Source organism: Lathamus discolor, chromosome 2 (genome assembly GCF_037157495.1).
Source record: "Lathamus discolor isolate bLatDis1 chromosome 2, bLatDis1.hap1, whole genome shotgun sequence".
Lineage (NCBI taxonomy): Eukaryota > Metazoa > Chordata > Aves > Psittaciformes > Psittacidae > Lathamus > Lathamus discolor.
This window is the reverse complement of record NC_088885.1, coordinates 28,986,200-29,003,888: the sequence shown is the minus strand read 5'-3', so window position 1 is coordinate 29,003,888 and position 17,689 is coordinate 28,986,200. Positions and strand designations below refer to the sequence as shown.

Here is a 17,689-nt window from a genome sequence, read left to right as displayed (position 1 = left end):
CTGACCCTGAACCATTCAAGTCACCAAAAAACTTGCTGCTGACCTCAGGATCAGGGCAGAGCATTCCCTGTAATGAAACAAGAATGATGCAATATTTACTGCAACTCAAGCTTTGGTACGGTGCGTTAATTAAAAATAACAGTTGTACAAGAACTAGTTCCCGTAAGTGGATAATATGGTGTTCTTGTGTAATATTATAATCAGAGCCCTTTGATGGATAAATGATGACAGTGAAAGCTGTAAGCTATGTATACCAGATACAAAGAACTCAGGGCTTCCTCTTGCCTTTCCTTTCTCCAGTTTTCTCTCAAACCTGTGGGTTTAGGGACATTGTTATCTAAACCATTATCTAAAAAGAGGACATTGATCAAATATTTTAGAGTTTCTTTTTTAAAAATAAATTTCTGTGAGCTTTTAGGAGTTTTATGTCATGTGATTAGACACGCTGAATGGCACTGAAGGTAAGAGATATTCAGACTTTTCTTCTTGGCTCATTAACTTCTGATAAAAAGAGTCTATGGCTTAGTGATGGAGTTCATCAAGAATCACAGAATCACAGAATCCCAAGGGTTGGAAGGAACCTAAAAAGATCATCTAGTCCAACCCCCCTGCAAGAGCAGGGTAACCTACAGTACATCACACAGGAACTTGTCCAGGCGGGCCTTGAATATCTCCAGTGTAGGAGACTCCACAACCCCCCTGGGCAACCTGTTCCAGTGCTCTGTCACTCTTACAGTAAAGAAGTTCTTCCTGATGTTAACGTGGAACTTCCTATGCTCCAGTTTACACCCATTGCCCCTTGTCCTATCACTGGATATCACTGAAAAAAGCCTAGCTCCATCATCCTGACACCTACCCTTTACATATTTGTAAACATTGATGAGGTCACCCCTCAGTCTCCTCTTCTCCAAGCTAAAGAGACCCAGCTCCCTCAGCCTCTCCTCATAAGGGAGATGTTCCACTCCCTTAATCATCTTTGTGGCTCTGCGCTGGACTCCTTCAAGCAATTCCCTGTCCTTCTTGAATTGAGGGGCCCAGAACTGGACACATATTCCAGATGCGGCCTCACCAAGGCTGAGTAGAGGGGGAGGAGAACCTCTCTTGACCTACTAACCACTCCCTTTCTAATGCACCCTAAGATGCCATTTGCCTTCTTGGCCACAAGAGCACATTGCTGGCTCATGGTCATCCTCCTATCCACCAGGACCCCCAGGTCCCTTTCCCCTTCACTACTTTCCAGCAGGTCAACCCCCAACCTGTACTGGTACATGGGGTTGTTCTTCCCCAGATGCAAGACTCTACACTTGCCCTTGTTAAATTTCATCAAGTTTCTCCCCGCCCAACTCTCCAGCCTGTCCAGGTCTCGCTGAATGGCAGCACAGTCCTCTGGTGTGTCAGCCACTCCTCCCAGTTTTGTGTCATCAGCAAACTTGCTGAGGGTGCACTCAGTTCCCTCATCCAGGTCATTGATGAAAATATTAAACAGCACCGGTCCCAGCACCGACCCCTGAGGAACTCCACTAGTCACAGACCTCCAGCTAGATTCTGCGCCATTGACCACAACTCTCTGCCTTCTTCCTTTCAACCAGTTCTCGATCCACCTCACTACTTGATCGTCAAGCCCACACTTCCTTAGCTTATCTATGAGGATGCTGTGGGAGACAGTATCAAATGCCTTACTGAAATCAAGAAAAACTACATCTACCGCTCTACCATCATCCCTCCACCTAGTCACTTCCTCATAGAAGGCTATAAGGTTGGTCATACATGACTTCCCCCTCATAAAACCATGTTGGCTGTTCTTAATGACCCCCTCATCCTTGATATGCCTAGTGATGGAGTCAAGAATAAGTTGTTCCATCATCTTTCCAGGGATGGAGGTAAGGCTGACCGGTCTATAATTACCCGGGTCCTCCTTCTTGCCCTTCTTATAGATTGGTGTGACCTTTGCCATCCGCCAATCCTCAGGCACCTCGCCCGTTTCCCACGACTTACCAAAGATGATGGAAAGTGGCCTAGCATTGCCACATCTTGCAATATTTTGCAAGCTATATTGCCCATTGTTGAAATTTTTCTTTAAGGTCTGGCTCCTGGAATCCTATGAGTGCTTCTTTTATTATTTTGTTTTTATTTTAATGTGTTTATTTTCTTTACCAAATGTTTCTGACTGCTGAAAACAAGAGCAATAGAAGGTTCAAAATCGAAGAGGCGAACAAGAAGATTTTTATAGGATAGGTAATATTTAAAAATATTTTCCCTTTTAAACCACCATAGTGATACATGAGGCTTGACTCATTATTTTTGAACTCTTTTTGATTGCTAATGCTGAATGGGAAAAAACTCTTCTTGGTCTATCCTTTTTCCATAAAACCTCTGGTTCCAGCATAGGCATATACAATGATCCTGACATAGAGTTTTGCAGTTTCCTGGCTTCCTGCTGGTGTTTGACCTGTTCAGTTTGGAATTAAAACAAAGTGGGCCACAGAGCCGGCTTTCTGAGGACCCACTGCCCTCAGTAACTCCCTGCAGCAGACATAGACCTCAGCCAGAGTACACCGTGTTGCCTATCACTCCCAGCAGTGCTGGTCAAAGCAAACAAGAGATGTACTGTGGACTTCAGCATTTTCTCCTTCTACAGAGAAACAAGTGTAAAAATGCAGAGTTTGAAGCTCCTATACAAACCACAAGGTAAAGAAAAATAAGATATCTCACATACCAGAGAAGCACTTCCATATTAATATCAAGGCCAATGGAAAACTTGGCTCAGACTTTTGTCATTTTTGCCCCACCTATGGAAAACAGCAGAAAAATGTGGAAACATTGAGTAAGAATGAACTACTGAGTGTCCTTGTGTTTATGGTTTGGCAAAGAAAAGTGATACAAAATGAATCCTCTCCCCCTGCTCCTTACTATATTTTTAATGCTTCCTCCTTCATTCTTTTTTCCTATTTTTCTGTCTCATTCTCTCTCATGTTTATTTGTCTTTAAAAGAAAAAAAAAAATCCTCGCCTATCTTACTTTAGGCTTGTTTGTGTGGAAGTACATAATGGCATATTTCATATCCACAAATATGATAGTGCATTTTAATAGATGAGAGCCAAACATACTTGCCTAAAGGTGACTACTTGCTTTATTGCTCCTGTCAGTCTTCTAGTATTCATTCAAAATACACTGCTCATGTATTGTTAATGTTGTACTTATTTTCATATGAATCTGCCTAGTGTCCTCTAATGATTCATTTTCTGTTTCCATTCCAGTAACATAGCACTGTCCTTTTCACAGTTTCTATGCTCTTTCCTGTTTCTTTGCTATTAATTCGTTCTAGTTACTTGATGTCCCTTCAGTGTCGTGCCGTAGCTGTCACTGTCTCTCTCTGCCTGAGGATACACTACTATAGCTTTTATGCACTATTTTCTAACCTGCTGGTTTTAGTGTGGCAGAGGCAGGCAGCCCATTAGTAATAATATTTGATTAAAAAGAGATTAAAAGAATAAAGAAAATAATGGAACATTTTAAGCACTATGGAATTTGTGATGTTTCTGCTACTTATTTTTTTCCACAAACCTTGCCTGCAAGTACTTATCAGCACATAAATTACAATTACAGAAATTTTGCCAGGTACGAAAAATAGAGTAAGACAATTGAATACAATTTTTAGATCGAAGAATAGCTCATTAGCTTACTGAGTGTGATGTGTCTTTTGCTTGTGTCTGTCTACACTGAGGTCATGAGCCTGTTATTTGAAGATAATAACATTAGCCCTTTGCTTCAAGTTGTGAATTTGTGATTTAAATTCTAACAGCCTTCACCACCTCTCCACTCCTGACTCCCAGCTGACTTATTACCTTGAATCGTTCTGAAAGCACAGATTTTAAGTTTGCTCTTCTTTTAATCACAGTACAAAAAAGGGAGGGAGGGTAAGGTGTTATACACTGCAGCAGTATAAGTATGTACTAACATGCTTTTTAAAAAAAAAAAAAACGTAAGTACTCCCAGTTTCCTATCTGTCACCACAAACTGGATTTCACAGCAATGTCTAACAGAGGAGAGCCTAATGATCAGGGATTCGTGGGAGAAATGAAATGGATGTTTCTGAAATTCTGAAAACAAAATTTGCCACAGAAGGTCAGATAATATTTGGCTTTATTTTGTATGTGACTTAACTTCCCTGAAATGAAGCTGTAAGAGAGAAGAAAAGTATTCATGCCTTCATGACCAATAATAAGATGTGTACTTGAATATACATTTTTATTATCCAGCAATATTCCTGTTATTCATGGGCAAATCTAAGAGTGACTCATGCCTATGGTTAATTATGGTTGCTTTGTGCCTGATAATTGGACTGTAGTATGTGTGGAAATGGTATTATTAATGAAGAACAATGAACAACAGTTTGTGCTACAGATGCAGAATTATTGCACGGTATTTTTTCCTCCAGGATTTCTCCTTGCAGGAAAACCCTGTGATAATGTTGTAATTTAGTTAGCATAGTCCCATGGAAACTTTCTGTACCCTGCTAATGGCTTTCTCTTAGCACCTCTTTATGGAAACCCATAATATTTTCTCTGAGGTGTCAACCAGCTCTTAAGATGCTGCATGAAAAAAACGTCATCTGAGTGTGGCTGAGAGACATCTGAGCACTGGCAGAAGTGGGCATTGTAGCATGGGTACTCTAATACATAGCAGGGATTTTTTAACAATACTTTAATCGAGAAGATGAAATTGTATGCTGCTGGGTTTGAGCATTTGACATGTATTGACAATACAAGTCTTTATGGTCCTGTCATATTCTATTGCACTTACAGGTAAGATAATGAAAACAGGCAAGATGTAGCACTGGCTACTGAAACTGGTATAAATACATCCACTAAAATACATAATTTAGTACATTTCCTACTGTAATCTTCTCATTAAACAGGTTATTGGATGTAGAGCTCCATTAAAAAAAAAAAAAAAACCATATCTTTTGAATTTTCAGAATTAACAAAAGTTCAGATAGTATTTCCTCTAGACAGTATTTCATAAACAATATAGTTGTAGGCAGTGTAACAGAGCAGTAGTTATGAAGTTAATTCTTATCAGTATGTTGAAGAAATTACCAGAGATGTCTTGCAGTCAGATTTTAGTAAGAAACAGCAGTAATGACCAATATTACTAAGAGTTAGAAAATATTGATTACTGTATTATTAAAATTAGTAAAATTAACTCAACATTTCAAGTTCAGTTGCACAGTCTGAGCTCTGTCAAATTTGCCAAAAATGTGCAGTGGGATGTTTTTATTTTTTCTGGAAGATTTTCTGGAACTTATGGAAAATGTAGTAACGTAGTCTAAATATATTCTGTGGAAAATACTCAGCTGTAAGGCCCATTTTCTTGTTAAGGAGATCTCAGAGCAAGAGAATTAACAGTGCCTGAGCTTGTCTGGTTAGAAGATAGATATGCATTTGGTTCCTAAGATGGGAAGATTTATATCTGAAATCTCACAGAATACGATATGTAGGTACACTTTTGTGTTTTCCAGAAGCCATAGTCATATTTCTCAACCACTGTCTAGTATTTCTGGGCAACTGCAGTCATAACCTCTGTGTTTTTACTGACTACATGTGCAGCAGATGCTAAGGTTAAAAAAATGCAAAATAGTAACACTACACGGTTTTGGTCCTATGTTTGGTTCCTTTAGGGAACAGTTTCTGATTAGGGAGAAGTAATCTAAAATTATGTAGAAATATAATTTTTCTTTCAGGTTTCCTGCATCTTGCTTGTCTAGAGAAAATATGTTGATTTTATTTTTCAACTGTGCATTTGAAATCCTACCAACCTGTTCCTTTTCAGCTGTTCATACTTGTGGTCATTGCTTACTTTACATTTTATTTTCTTATCCCAATAGCACGTATGGAATTATAGGCTAGATAAAATACTCAAGATGTTTGAGAAAATCTGCTAATAAAATCCCATTAATGATCTTGCTGTGCTGTGTCAATTGCTGTTAGAGGCTGCTACTTTTGACCTTTTCTCACTGGACTCTTGAAAGTTCTCAGTGCCTTGCTTACATCTTCTTCAGGAAAACTACACAAATGGGGAAAGCCAGCTAAACTGAGGAACTTAACATCATCTCCTGTGTATGGATTACAGATACAAGATTTTTTAAGTCTCAAGAATGAGAATGCTAAGCAGTTTCAGCCTGTGCTCTGATTGCCCATTTTACAAAATCTCTGGAGGTGGTGATCCAAGTAAACTGCTCAGACATGATGTATGAGGACCTGGGGTCTACTTTTCTCTAAGAAGCTAATTTAAAGATGAAAAGAGTCTTGCAGGTAAGGTTCCTGCTTTTGGTAGCACACTAGAGAAGATTAGAGAGCTGAAAGAGTAAGTAAGTCCTCCTCTAACAAGAAACAGCAGCTAAAAAGCAAAAGGAAAAGCCCATTGCTCTGTTCTTCAAGAGCTAATTCTAGATTATATGTGCTCAGGTGCTGGTATTTCTGGTGGGAAAAAAGCCCTGTGACCCCTAGTGTGTGCTCATATTTAGTGGTAACCAAGCATACACTGATGCTTATACCATTTGGTGGTTCCCATCATGCCTATGCAAAGCTGGTCTTTAAAAAAAGAATAATAATTTCAGGCAACTGAGGAAGAAGCAGCAGTTTGTTCCTATTCCTACAGTGTGTAACAAAGAAGAGCCTGATCCTTGGCTGACATAAATTGGGTAGGTGGGCTGACCTTTGTTTTTAGTTCTTTTTTCTTTTTGGCTCATTGAATTTCCTCACATCCTAAACTCATTAAACTGTGGCTCAGTCAAATTGCCTGTAAGAAGTGGCTGAAAGTTAAGTGCGGTACCATATCTGTAGCTTAGGGCAGAAACTTTATGCAAAGGTATTTGCATTGTAAGACAAAGGTTCTCTAGACTGGGAGCCACAGATTTGTCATTAGCAGAACCATCCAGGTGGCTGTGTCTTCGAATTAATGCACAGGTTCAGGATTTTAGGCAGAGAGAGAAAACTTCTTACATAAGCAGTGGGGCTCTAGGCTAGATAGGTTGTTTGCACCAAATTATCCAACTACTCTTGTCTCTTTGTTCCTTCAGTTTATAGCTTCTAAATAGACTAGCAAACATTTGTACATATTTGTTACTCAAAATAACTCCAAACTGGAACACGGGTCACAAGCATATCATAGGAAGCCATGAACATGGAAGCTGTTTGCACTGGCTACTGACATCTTGTGGTACAATTTATTTTGGGGATGGAGCCTGATGCAGTTTTTGCAAAACTTGCACCAGTGAAAATGCTCTACTACGTGATTAAAATTACATACAAAATATGGGCTTATAGAGTTTTATAGAAAAAGTCACTAGGTTTTCTAAAGGTAGAAACCCTCCCATTCCCAACTTTGTTCCCCAGAATTAGGGACTACAAACTGTTGGGTTTTTTTTTTTAGTTTGTTATTATTTTAAGGTAGTTTGTTTTCCAAGGCAGTAATGCTGGCAAAGTCATCTCAGCATCATGTAGCAGAGCTAGTGCAATAGCTCCCTAAGGTTTTGCTATCCTATGCCAAGCAGTACAAAAAAAGAGATTCAAAACAATGAAAGTCTGCAATATTCACACAGAAAATATGTTGAGGGTTTTTTGTTTGTTTTTTGTTTTTGTTTTGTTTTGTTTTGTTTTTTTCCCTTAAATATTTAGGAGTTAAACAAAAAGAACAAAATATCTGCTTTGTCAGTACAAAAGCTGGAAGTTTTCTGGAACATGGGCATATAGGTCTGAAATCATTTTACTTATAAGCTTTCCTCACCCGTTTCAAGCAGCCCTGTCATGTTTTGACAGGTCTTCCAAAAGCAGTAGTAAAGCTTCATAGCAGACCTACTCCAGACAAGATCCAAAACAATAGGAAAAATGAGCATTTTTAAAACACAGGTCAGTAATGTGCAGAGTGGGCTAAAGAAAAGATAGACCATTTTTTGTACTTGAATCAGGAGAGAACAGAAAGTTAGACCAGACACTCAGTAATTTCATTCTTATTTTGCTATTAAGTGAAACTATTAGATATTTTTGATCTAATAGTAAAGACATAAAGAATGTAAAGACATGCACTGTTTGGGTGGCAGCTTCAGTGTCTAGCTTAATGAATTGTGCTGTCATGCTCGGATTTGAAGCAGTCCAGTGAGTAAGGCTTCCCTGCTGCCTTTCTCTTTGACTTCATTACACAACCAGCTCTCTTTTATATTTTGATAGTGACATCTATTGGAGCTTTGAAGAATAATCTTTTGGGGAAAAAAAAAAAAACCAACAACACAAAAATGCCCCCGTGAACCCAAATGTATATTAGTAAAAGAAAATTGTTTGACAACTAAAAATTTCAGTTAAAACAAAAGCAGATACATACCTGTCATCAAAACACATACAAGAATGAAAATATGGATGAAAAAAAGAAAAATGTGTCAAGAGTTCTTATCAGATTCAACAACAAAAAAATAAAACAAAATGAGCCTTTCTCTCCTTTGATCATGGGTGAGCTTAGAAATTTACCCAAATGTCTGAATTTGTTTAGAAGAAAAGCATCAAATAAAGCTGCAACCTCAAAATGAAAGAAATACAGGATTTGACTGAATTCCATATAGATTTATACAATACTTTGACAAGTATTGACAAGGCCAGATGTAACAGATTAGGTACAGTAGCAGTTAGCAAGTCAGCGAAGACCTGATAGGCCTTCCTTATTAGCAGCTGAAGCCTGTGCTGTCAAAGGGACACAACCATCAGAATAATTAGAATGAAATTAGCCGTGGCTTTTCTAAGCAAGCCATCTTCACACCTCTGGATTATATTGTAAATATGTCATGTGTCTGTTTAGAGTTTATGGCAAGGGTCCTAGATTTATCCAGAGATGTAAAACTGATACACAGTGAATAGGTGTGGCAATGTATTTACATCACAATAAATTAACCAATGTATTTACATATTTTAAAATGTGTATTTACTAAGAGAAGACTCCAGAATTCAGTCCCTGGTGTCAGCAGTAGCAGTACTGTGTAACGTTACCTCACAAAATATCCAGGTGAAATTAGGAGATCCGAAATGTGTGAGGAGAGCATATTGTGGCAAGCACAGTCTTCAGGACAGCCCCTTTTGATTCTGTTTCTCTCTCTCCTGAGGACTCCCAGAGTCCTTTCATGTACACCAGAGAAATGTGCCTAATTTTCTTCAATTCATGTCTCTCCACAACACCTGGCCCATGATGAATATCCTCATATGAAAGCTTCATGTTTGTTTGTGAGTGGTTGTGATTTTGGGGCCTTTTTCCTGGCTTTGTTTCTACAGGGATATCGTAAAGAATTCCCCAATATTTCAGATGGTGAAAGAAGTGGGAAATTTCTTTGTTGCCTCAGATTTATAGATTTTGGTGTGGCTTAATTTTGGTTTGGATTTCTTTGCATATGACTTGATTTCAGTTAATTCTGACTTCTAAAGGCAATTTAATTTCTCAGACAACCAAAGGTTTAAATTATGTTCTTGGTATTGTTGCACATAAAATTATATCTAATTTTGCTTTTATTTATTCTGGTGCATCTTTACCAGTAGCAATATGGCTACTGTTGAATCCATTATGATAAGAAAACCCCAACTCAGTCAGGGAGCTGGTCAGACAGGAATCTTACTGTGAAATGAAGAGGTTAAATATAATCTTAGCATAGCAAATGTAATTGACTCAAACAGTCTAAATGCAGAAGTACTTGATAAAGCTTCTAATAACTTGACTATTTTTTGAACTGCATGTTTTTGCAAGTCTCTGTGCTTAAACCCCTTCATGTATAATATAAAACAACTGATAATGTCTACAGTTATTGTTCTGATATAAATAATATATCCATTTCTTCTGCTGTTGGCTGAGAAATGTTTGATTTTTACAGCCAGTGTCATGATGTTCTCCATTCTTATTCAACATTTACAGAGCCTGAGGGAGAAATAAAATGTTAATGATGTTGTAAAGACACTTTTTATAATGAAAATATATCCAGATTAATCTCACCTTTCATTTATTTAATAGGTATTCTATCACATTATTTGGTGCTTTAAGAGTGTCTGTAAAATAATAAAATAGGAAAGAATCAAGTAGTTTAGTCAGTGTACTGTGACTTTTCTGTGCAAATATTGCAACGTAAGAATACTCCTGGTTTGGTACTGTATCCTTTGGCTTGTATAAGCAGTTTCAATGACATCGGTTCAAGTGAGCAAACACTGCAGAATCCCTTTTCTCCACCTAACTGTGCTTTCAAGATCATTAATTGCTGAAATGTATGTAAGGAGAGAATACCAAAAGCAGCAAATAAGATCGCAAGGAACAGAGGGTAGGTACACCACAAAGGACTTTTACATAGGCTCCTGCTTCTGGTATGGCCAGGAACTTCTAATATACCTGACCATCCTCAAGCAGGCTCTGAAAAGGTTTTTAGCCTCTCTGTGTACTGCTCTTCTATCATGCAATTGAGTGCATTATGCTCAGAAAGACTCTAGACACTATTTGCAAGATGCTGTGCTAATAAGCTTCTTGGAACATTGTGTCCTGATCTGGTCTGAGACATCCTGCCTGAGCCTGTCCTGTCCTATTAGAATCCACCTTCATCTCAGCTGTGACAGACACAGCTCTGTGCAGAGCCACCTGGATGCCTGCTACATCACTTTCGGCAGCATTTAGGCCATAGGGATAATGTGTTGGTTCAGGAGCATCACAAAATCTGTCTGCTGCAGTGTAGTAGAAAGGCACTGCATTGAAGTAATGATCTCTCTCAATGACACCTAAACAGGTCATACAAACAGAGCTGCAAAGATGAAAGAATTATTTGTAGACTGCAGGTGGAACATAAATATGCAGGAAAAGTTCTAAGCCTAACTAGAACATGAACAGTCATGTTAAAAGCATATTAGGAGTAAATCTAAAAGGAACAGAAAAGAGAACTCATCAGCAAGAAAACTTTATCTAGGAAGTCAGAGACTAGTAAGGATCAACTGAGAGATGCAAAACATTGAGATCAGAAGATGTAAAATGAATGGAAAAATAAATTCAAAAGTTATGTCTACAAAACCAAATGAATGTCTTAAGTTTTAAATTAAGAGGAAGTTACAGAAATTGAAAGAAAATTAGGATTGTTCATGAGCTTGCATATATAAAAAAGGAAATAACTATTGATAATAAAATTAAGCAAGCTTAATGAATTCAAGTTTGGGCACCCATTATTCACTCTTCCAAAATAATGAAGGAATAAGGATGCTTTCATCACTGGAGAACAACATATAATACACTCCTTTTAGATAAAAGGAGAAAATTACTGAAGTAATTTGGTCCTAATTTGTCTGACCTCAATAGAATTCAAAACTGTTTAAAAAACAGGAGACAGAAAAATTAAAAATGTGCAGGTAAATAGGAAACAGAATAAAATGCAGCATGTGTTAACCAAAAGGTGATGCCAGACTAAGTTGCCGCCGTTTCTACGTGTGGTAACTGATTTTTTTGAGAAGAACGGTATAACACATCATCTATCAATACTTTTAACAAATAATTTTATATGATGCTGCATAGGAAATTAGCAGTGAACATAGGAGAGATTAAGATAAATGCAGGAATTATAACACATGTAAGGAAAATGGATGACTATATACACTAGCTCTTTCCAGCCTCAAGAAAAGTCTTCCGAAAGAGAGTATGATTGAGGTCTATAAAATCGCAGGTAGAAACAGCAACAGTAGGGGATGCTTATTACCTTTCTTTAGTATTAGTAAGTATAGGTAACATCAAATGAAATTGTGGACTGCTGTGTTCAAAAGAACATGGAGTAATATTTCACCTGCCATATAATTAAGCTGTGAATTTTAGAGCTATAGAGTGTCATTAATATAGAAATTGTTTATGGAGATCAAAAATACTTAGATGGATTTATGGAATGAAAAAATCTATCATGGGCTATTCAACACAAAAATTGCATACTTTCCCTAGGCATCTATGCAGAAGGGAAATTCTGGTCTCACCCAGTTCACCTATTCTAATTTTCTTAGGAGGAGATGGTAAAAATCACCATGGGACTTAATACTAGAACTCTTTAAGACTCAGGCTTGGGGTTATTATTATTTAAATTTTCTCTAATTACCTTGGCATAAAAGGTTTGAGTGCAGAAATTAAAATCAGCTGATAAATCTGAAAGACATCAGGACAGATCTGGATATAGTGTAATCATAAGAAATAGAATAACAGAAACTTAATGAACTGTAGTAATATGAACAATAATGTAATTCACTGAAGGGCTAATGACAAAAACCTGGTTTTAACTTAACCCACAAGTGATCAAGAGCAATTGAGAAGGAGGAGCTGGGTTTGCTTGTCAGTTCCAGGGGTCTGTAAAGGGCTGAGGTTGAGAAAGGGGATGTTCAGTGAGAAATTCCTCATTAAGATGGAAAAGTCTTACAAGATGCTGATGAGTTCTTGCCATAATAATACCGTGATGTAAGCTACAGTTCCACCTATATACGGAACACTGCAAAAGGACTCATCTTTCAAAGAAATAAAACAAAAGCTTTTCCCAAGCTGTCTGTACATCACATTGTAGGTGGAATTAACAAGGAATTTCTCTTGTTCAGGTTGAGAACACAACAAATACGGCTTTCAGACATCATAACTGGCTGTCTGCATCATAGGGATGCCACATGCCAGCTCGTAGTCAGAATGCAACTAGGATGCACACTAGAACCTGGGAGAATAAAAGGGCAGGTTGCATATAAGCTTTGAGTCCCCAGGGAGTAAACATCAAAAAAGAGCAGCTGGTAAACTAATTGTCAAAGAAGCCTTAAAATACAGTGGACAAAGTAATCATCAATAAATTTATAATTAAAATTTTAAGTAGATGTTTGGAATTTCTTGCTAATATGAGTGGTTGTGTGTAGCAACAGAATTCCTTGCCCTTCCTGCTCTAGAGTAATGTGTGCATTTTTACAATATGAAGTGAGGGAAAGAAATGAAATAGGTACTTCCTTTCTTATCGTCTCTTGCAAACAGAAAAGCAGAACTATTCAACTGACTGAAAACTCATTCAGACTGTGTGTGTCATTAAATGCAGACACCTTGAAGAACTTATTCCATATTGGAAACAAACTAAACAAACTAAGAAACATCAGACAAATTTTAGTCCAATAGTGTGGGTGAGTGGGTGACTGGATGGACCACTGGCAGAGATATTAAAGATAGAAGTAATGGTAAATGAACATTTCAGATCTTGGGTCTCTTCCAACTTCTATAGTAGCTGCTATTAAAAAGTAGCAATTTACATATATTTATTATTGTATCTGAAGCATTACAGAGATTTACATGGGAAATAGTGCTAAATTAGACTTGTAATCTTGTCACTTGTATATATTCATATACAAGCTTAGACCTTGATATTTGACAGCAGATGTGATCAAGGTAAAATCTTTTGCAGATGTGATTTGATGCTTGCGGCAAGGAGATACTACTGAAGAATGATACACTCATATTTACTGAGTGGAAGTGATTCTGTCATCCTGACACTTAGCATGCTCTTCATTCACAATGGTTATATTCTCTGGTAAATTTATATTTAAATAAGGCTTTATCTTGACTTCTCAGGATCTGTGATATTGTAACAGATTCTGTTCAACTTGTATCACAGACTGTGGGTTTTATTTGTGTGGTGTAATACTTCCAGATACAGTATATTTTATATATATCCTCTGATTTGATTGATAGTGATACACTTACTGTAATGCATTCTTGTCACATACACATCAAACTGTTTCCTAAACTGAAATCAAAGAACTTGCTTACCAGTATGAGTCACTGGTTTTCTTTTTCTTTTTTTTTTTCCTTCAGTGTAGGCTAGATGAATTATTTGCTTTTCTGGGAATCTTAAATAGTACTTCATTATATCCTGACTCTTCTACTTTTTGTTTAAATATTTTAGGATAACATTTATAAATATCAGAGTTCTTGTCATTTGTATAGAAAAGACACCTACAAAATGTATCATTAAAGAAGAAGTAGAAATTTATTTTAATTCTTATTAACAGTGGTAAAACTTTGCTAGCATTTTTTCCCCTCCTCTCTGTTTATATTGCTCTAAAATGTGTGAGTCCTTTACAATTTATTCACTAGTTCATACTGCTAAGAAACTGCATACCCTATTCTCATTCTTGTCACTGCATTTCATTTTATTTACTACTTCAAATGTCAAGATACTACTTGATGCTGTGTTAATCCATTGGCTTATTGCTATTACAGTATTTCACAGCTCTCCTTTGTTGCTAAGCTCCTAGATAAATGAATCATATGACCTTGGCAGTTTCTCTCTGTTAACACTGCTGTTGTTTTTCCTTAAAATTTTGTTCTTTGAGTTGTAGCAAACAGTAGGTCTAAGACTCTACAGCTGAACACTTGTAATTAATTGGGGCTGTTAATAGGCTTGGTGGAGAAATCTGGCTAAACTGAGAACATCTGGGGAACCTGCTGCCCTCAAAGTACAGGATTGCATTGGTTCAAGGGTAAGTTGTGGGGGATTTGGTTTTTTTTTTTATTTGCCAGTCTTTCTCAGACTTTTCACTGATATAATGAAAAGAGGTATTCTACTCAGGAGTTAGGTACTGTAACATCCTGTTACAGTAATATGACTATAGAACAACTTTGCCTTTTATTGTCTTTTTGCTCTAGAAGTAAAATTGTTTTGGTGTCTTTAATGGTGGGAATTAGGTTGGCTTTCTTTTTTTTCTGTGAACTAGAGTTAAGGTTCTTTGTCTTTAGCTTGCTTGTATGTTTGTTTTGTTCTTGATTTGGTTGTAGTTGTTAGGTTTTGTTTTGTTGGATTTTTTTGGGTTTCTTGTTTTTTTCTTTTTCCTCTTAATTTTATTGGCTTTCTCCTTGTTTTATTCTTGGACTTTTTTTTATGTAATCTTGAGAGATGATTGGAGGCCTCCTTTTAGAGGTTGGGTTTGTTTTTTTTTTTTTTGTCTTCTCTTGGAAATAGGGATTTCAGTTTGTTGACTGAGATTATTGAGACAAGTGGTAACGTAGCACTGCTTTTCTCATATGTAATGACTTACGTTCTCAAAAAATACCTGCGTAATTTTGAAGTAGCCTTTAATAACACAGAAATTTGTAGAGAAGAGAGTAGTACAAAGTCATTGTGGTGGCCACAGTCACTCTTCTGAGACTTGTTAATAATATGTTATTATATATATATATATAATATACTGTGTTAAATGAATGTGGGGCTTTTGTCTGTTCTAATCTGTTATCTCTTTAGGACAGGGGCCATATCTTCCTACTATCATATAAAACTGTGAATGGCGATGCAAGTGTAACATGTAACTTTCTCTTTGCATATTAATTTAGTGTAATTTAAGTTGTAAGTGTCTCAGTATGTATCCCGGGCATTATTTTTGTTGAAGTGTGTCACTTTTTATTACATTAAATGAGTACTCATTTAATTTTCTATCTCACCTCTGAGTCCATTTTGTTAATGTCAGGATTATTCTTGCATTCCTCTGAGTCTTAAATACTCCCCTTATTTTAGTATCATCTGCAAATTTAATGATCTGACTTATTACAGCTTTATCTAGACCATTGAATAAAATATGAGAATCTGCTGGTGTTAATCTACAGCACTGTGGGACTTCTCACTGGCTGCTTTTCCATTTTCCCTCCAGTCCCCTGGTTTTCTGGGTACTGATTGATACCTTGGCACTACTGATCCCCGACGGCAGGCAACTGCAACAGATCTGGAGTCAACTAGAGTTGTTATAGCTTTATAGGAAAAGCAGGTGCCCTGAAATACCCAAACTAAAGACCAAGGATGGGAAAATATCAGCCTTTGAGACACTGACCTTCAGATATGAATGCTGGGTCACAAATGCCTGATATAGGGGAAAGGTATAAAACCCATTTTTAATAAAGATTTACTCTATCCACAACAAAAGTTTCTTAATGAGAACAATGATCCATCATTTTAAATTTCCTTTGGACCTTTTTAAAAACCCAGCTATATCAAGCCTCTTGGTTTATCTAGGGTAATAACATTTTTCATTTTTTAAAAGAAACCAGATTTCGTTAACATGATTTACTCTTTCCACATCCACAATGACTCATAATGATTAAATTGTGCTTATAGAATTATATCCTTTAAAATTATCTATAAATGCAATGTCTTGAAGATCAGACTCTGAGACATAAAGCTTCCTTGATTTGTCCCTACAGATAAAAAAAAAAACCAAAAACATAACCCAACAACAAAACACTAAAGGTGTTCATCACAGGATTAGACAAGAGACCGATTGCTCTGGAAAAGAGGTTTGAAATTTGGTACTGAAAGGGATTTCCATTATTTTTACTGGGGTAGTGGGAATAATAACACTTGTGGACTGAAGAGCAGAAGAGCGACAGTCAGCTTGATTTGAGATTGTGCAAACAAACTGAGAGAAGGAACCCTGGGAAGTGTTTGTGTGTGAAGATTAGATGTTTGTGAACACTGGCAAATGAAAGACAATGGGTCTTGGAGCTGGAGGTTGGGGAGCCTTGATTGTTCTCCAGCTCAGTTAGCAGGAGGAGAGTGAAGCTAAGGAAGCCTGGGTGTTTATATAAAAAAATTGTATCAACATGTCAAGAAATAAGGAAGCTGAAAGTTTGAGTGTTTTTTGTGAGTAAATAGGTAATGTTGAAGGTGGTTTTAGCAGTGCGATCCAGGTGCTTTCCAGCCTTTTTAGGGAGTCAGTAGTTGCAGTATTTGCTTTGCAGGTGTCTATGGAAACACCACACCACCCACACATCCCTTCTATTACATCTTCCATCTTGCAGGGTAATGGTGGCAGGGGAAAGTGGGCATTAAGTACCTGTTTTTATGTCTTGCAGCTTGGGAACTTAGAGTTCTGTTGGTATTTGTGTGTCTGTGGGTGAACTCTAAGGAGAAAGTGGAGGAAAGAACAATTTTACAAGGCTGGAAAGCTACTGTTAATGGCCTTTAGTCATCTGCAGGACCTTTTGCCAGCTATATACCTTATTAACAGCACAGGCGAGGCATTTTAGAGCCACTGCATCCAGAGTCCCTTTCATAGACAACCTGTTCATACTCTGCAGGACCACAGCACTTGGTGAAGGAGGCTGACCAGTCTTTATTGAGGCAGCAATGTGACCTTACACCCTGTTGCTAACAGAGTCATAACAGCAATGAAAGACTAATTTTCTATTTCTTTCCACAGAGTGTGAAAGCATATCTCTTTTAGGTCAGTCTCAAATCAGAGTGAGACAGAAAAAATCGGTTCTGCTTTCATTGTTTCCCATTTATTAAGTTGAGAAACAGTTCTATTATGTCAAAAGATACACAGTTACATTCAATCTTATATTTTTATTACCTTACTAACATTTTTAAGTCACAATGGAGAAAAAGTATGAGAATCTTAAAGAAAAGGAGAAAAAATAAGTTCTGAGGTTTCTTTATTCACACTTGGTATTAATACCTCCCATTTTAGAAAATGCAGTATATTGTTCTCACAATTTCCTTTTCTGTTCTTGGGATGGGCCATCAAGACAGAATCATGAGATCTGGATGAAAGGACTGTGTAGTACACTTCTCGCATTTAATTTAAGCTAGACTTAGTGATGAACTGGTAGGATAGCTATAGCTAATGAAAACAGCAAGAACAGT

The 17,689-nt window shown here is 37.2% G+C and overlaps 1 protein-coding gene across 7 annotated transcripts in view; it reads left to right on the top strand.

Moving 5' to 3' along the window:
- Positions 1 to 266: 266 nt before the first annotated feature.
- Positions 267 to 17,689, top strand: part of DGKB (diacylglycerol kinase beta) — a 500,304-nt gene continuing 482,881 nt past the window's right edge. For 4 of the 7 annotated variants that reach the window (XM_065666235.1, XM_065666238.1, XM_065666233.1 and 1 more), the window contains exon 1: positions 267 to 461. The gene's annotated coding sequence lies outside the window, so the exon portion shown is untranslated. Of the gene's footprint in view, positions 462 to 2,072; positions 2,236 to 14,456; positions 14,538 to 17,689 lie in introns of those variants that run through there. The other 3 variants (XM_065666236.1, XM_065666234.1, XM_065666237.1) reach the window with 2 other exon arrangements.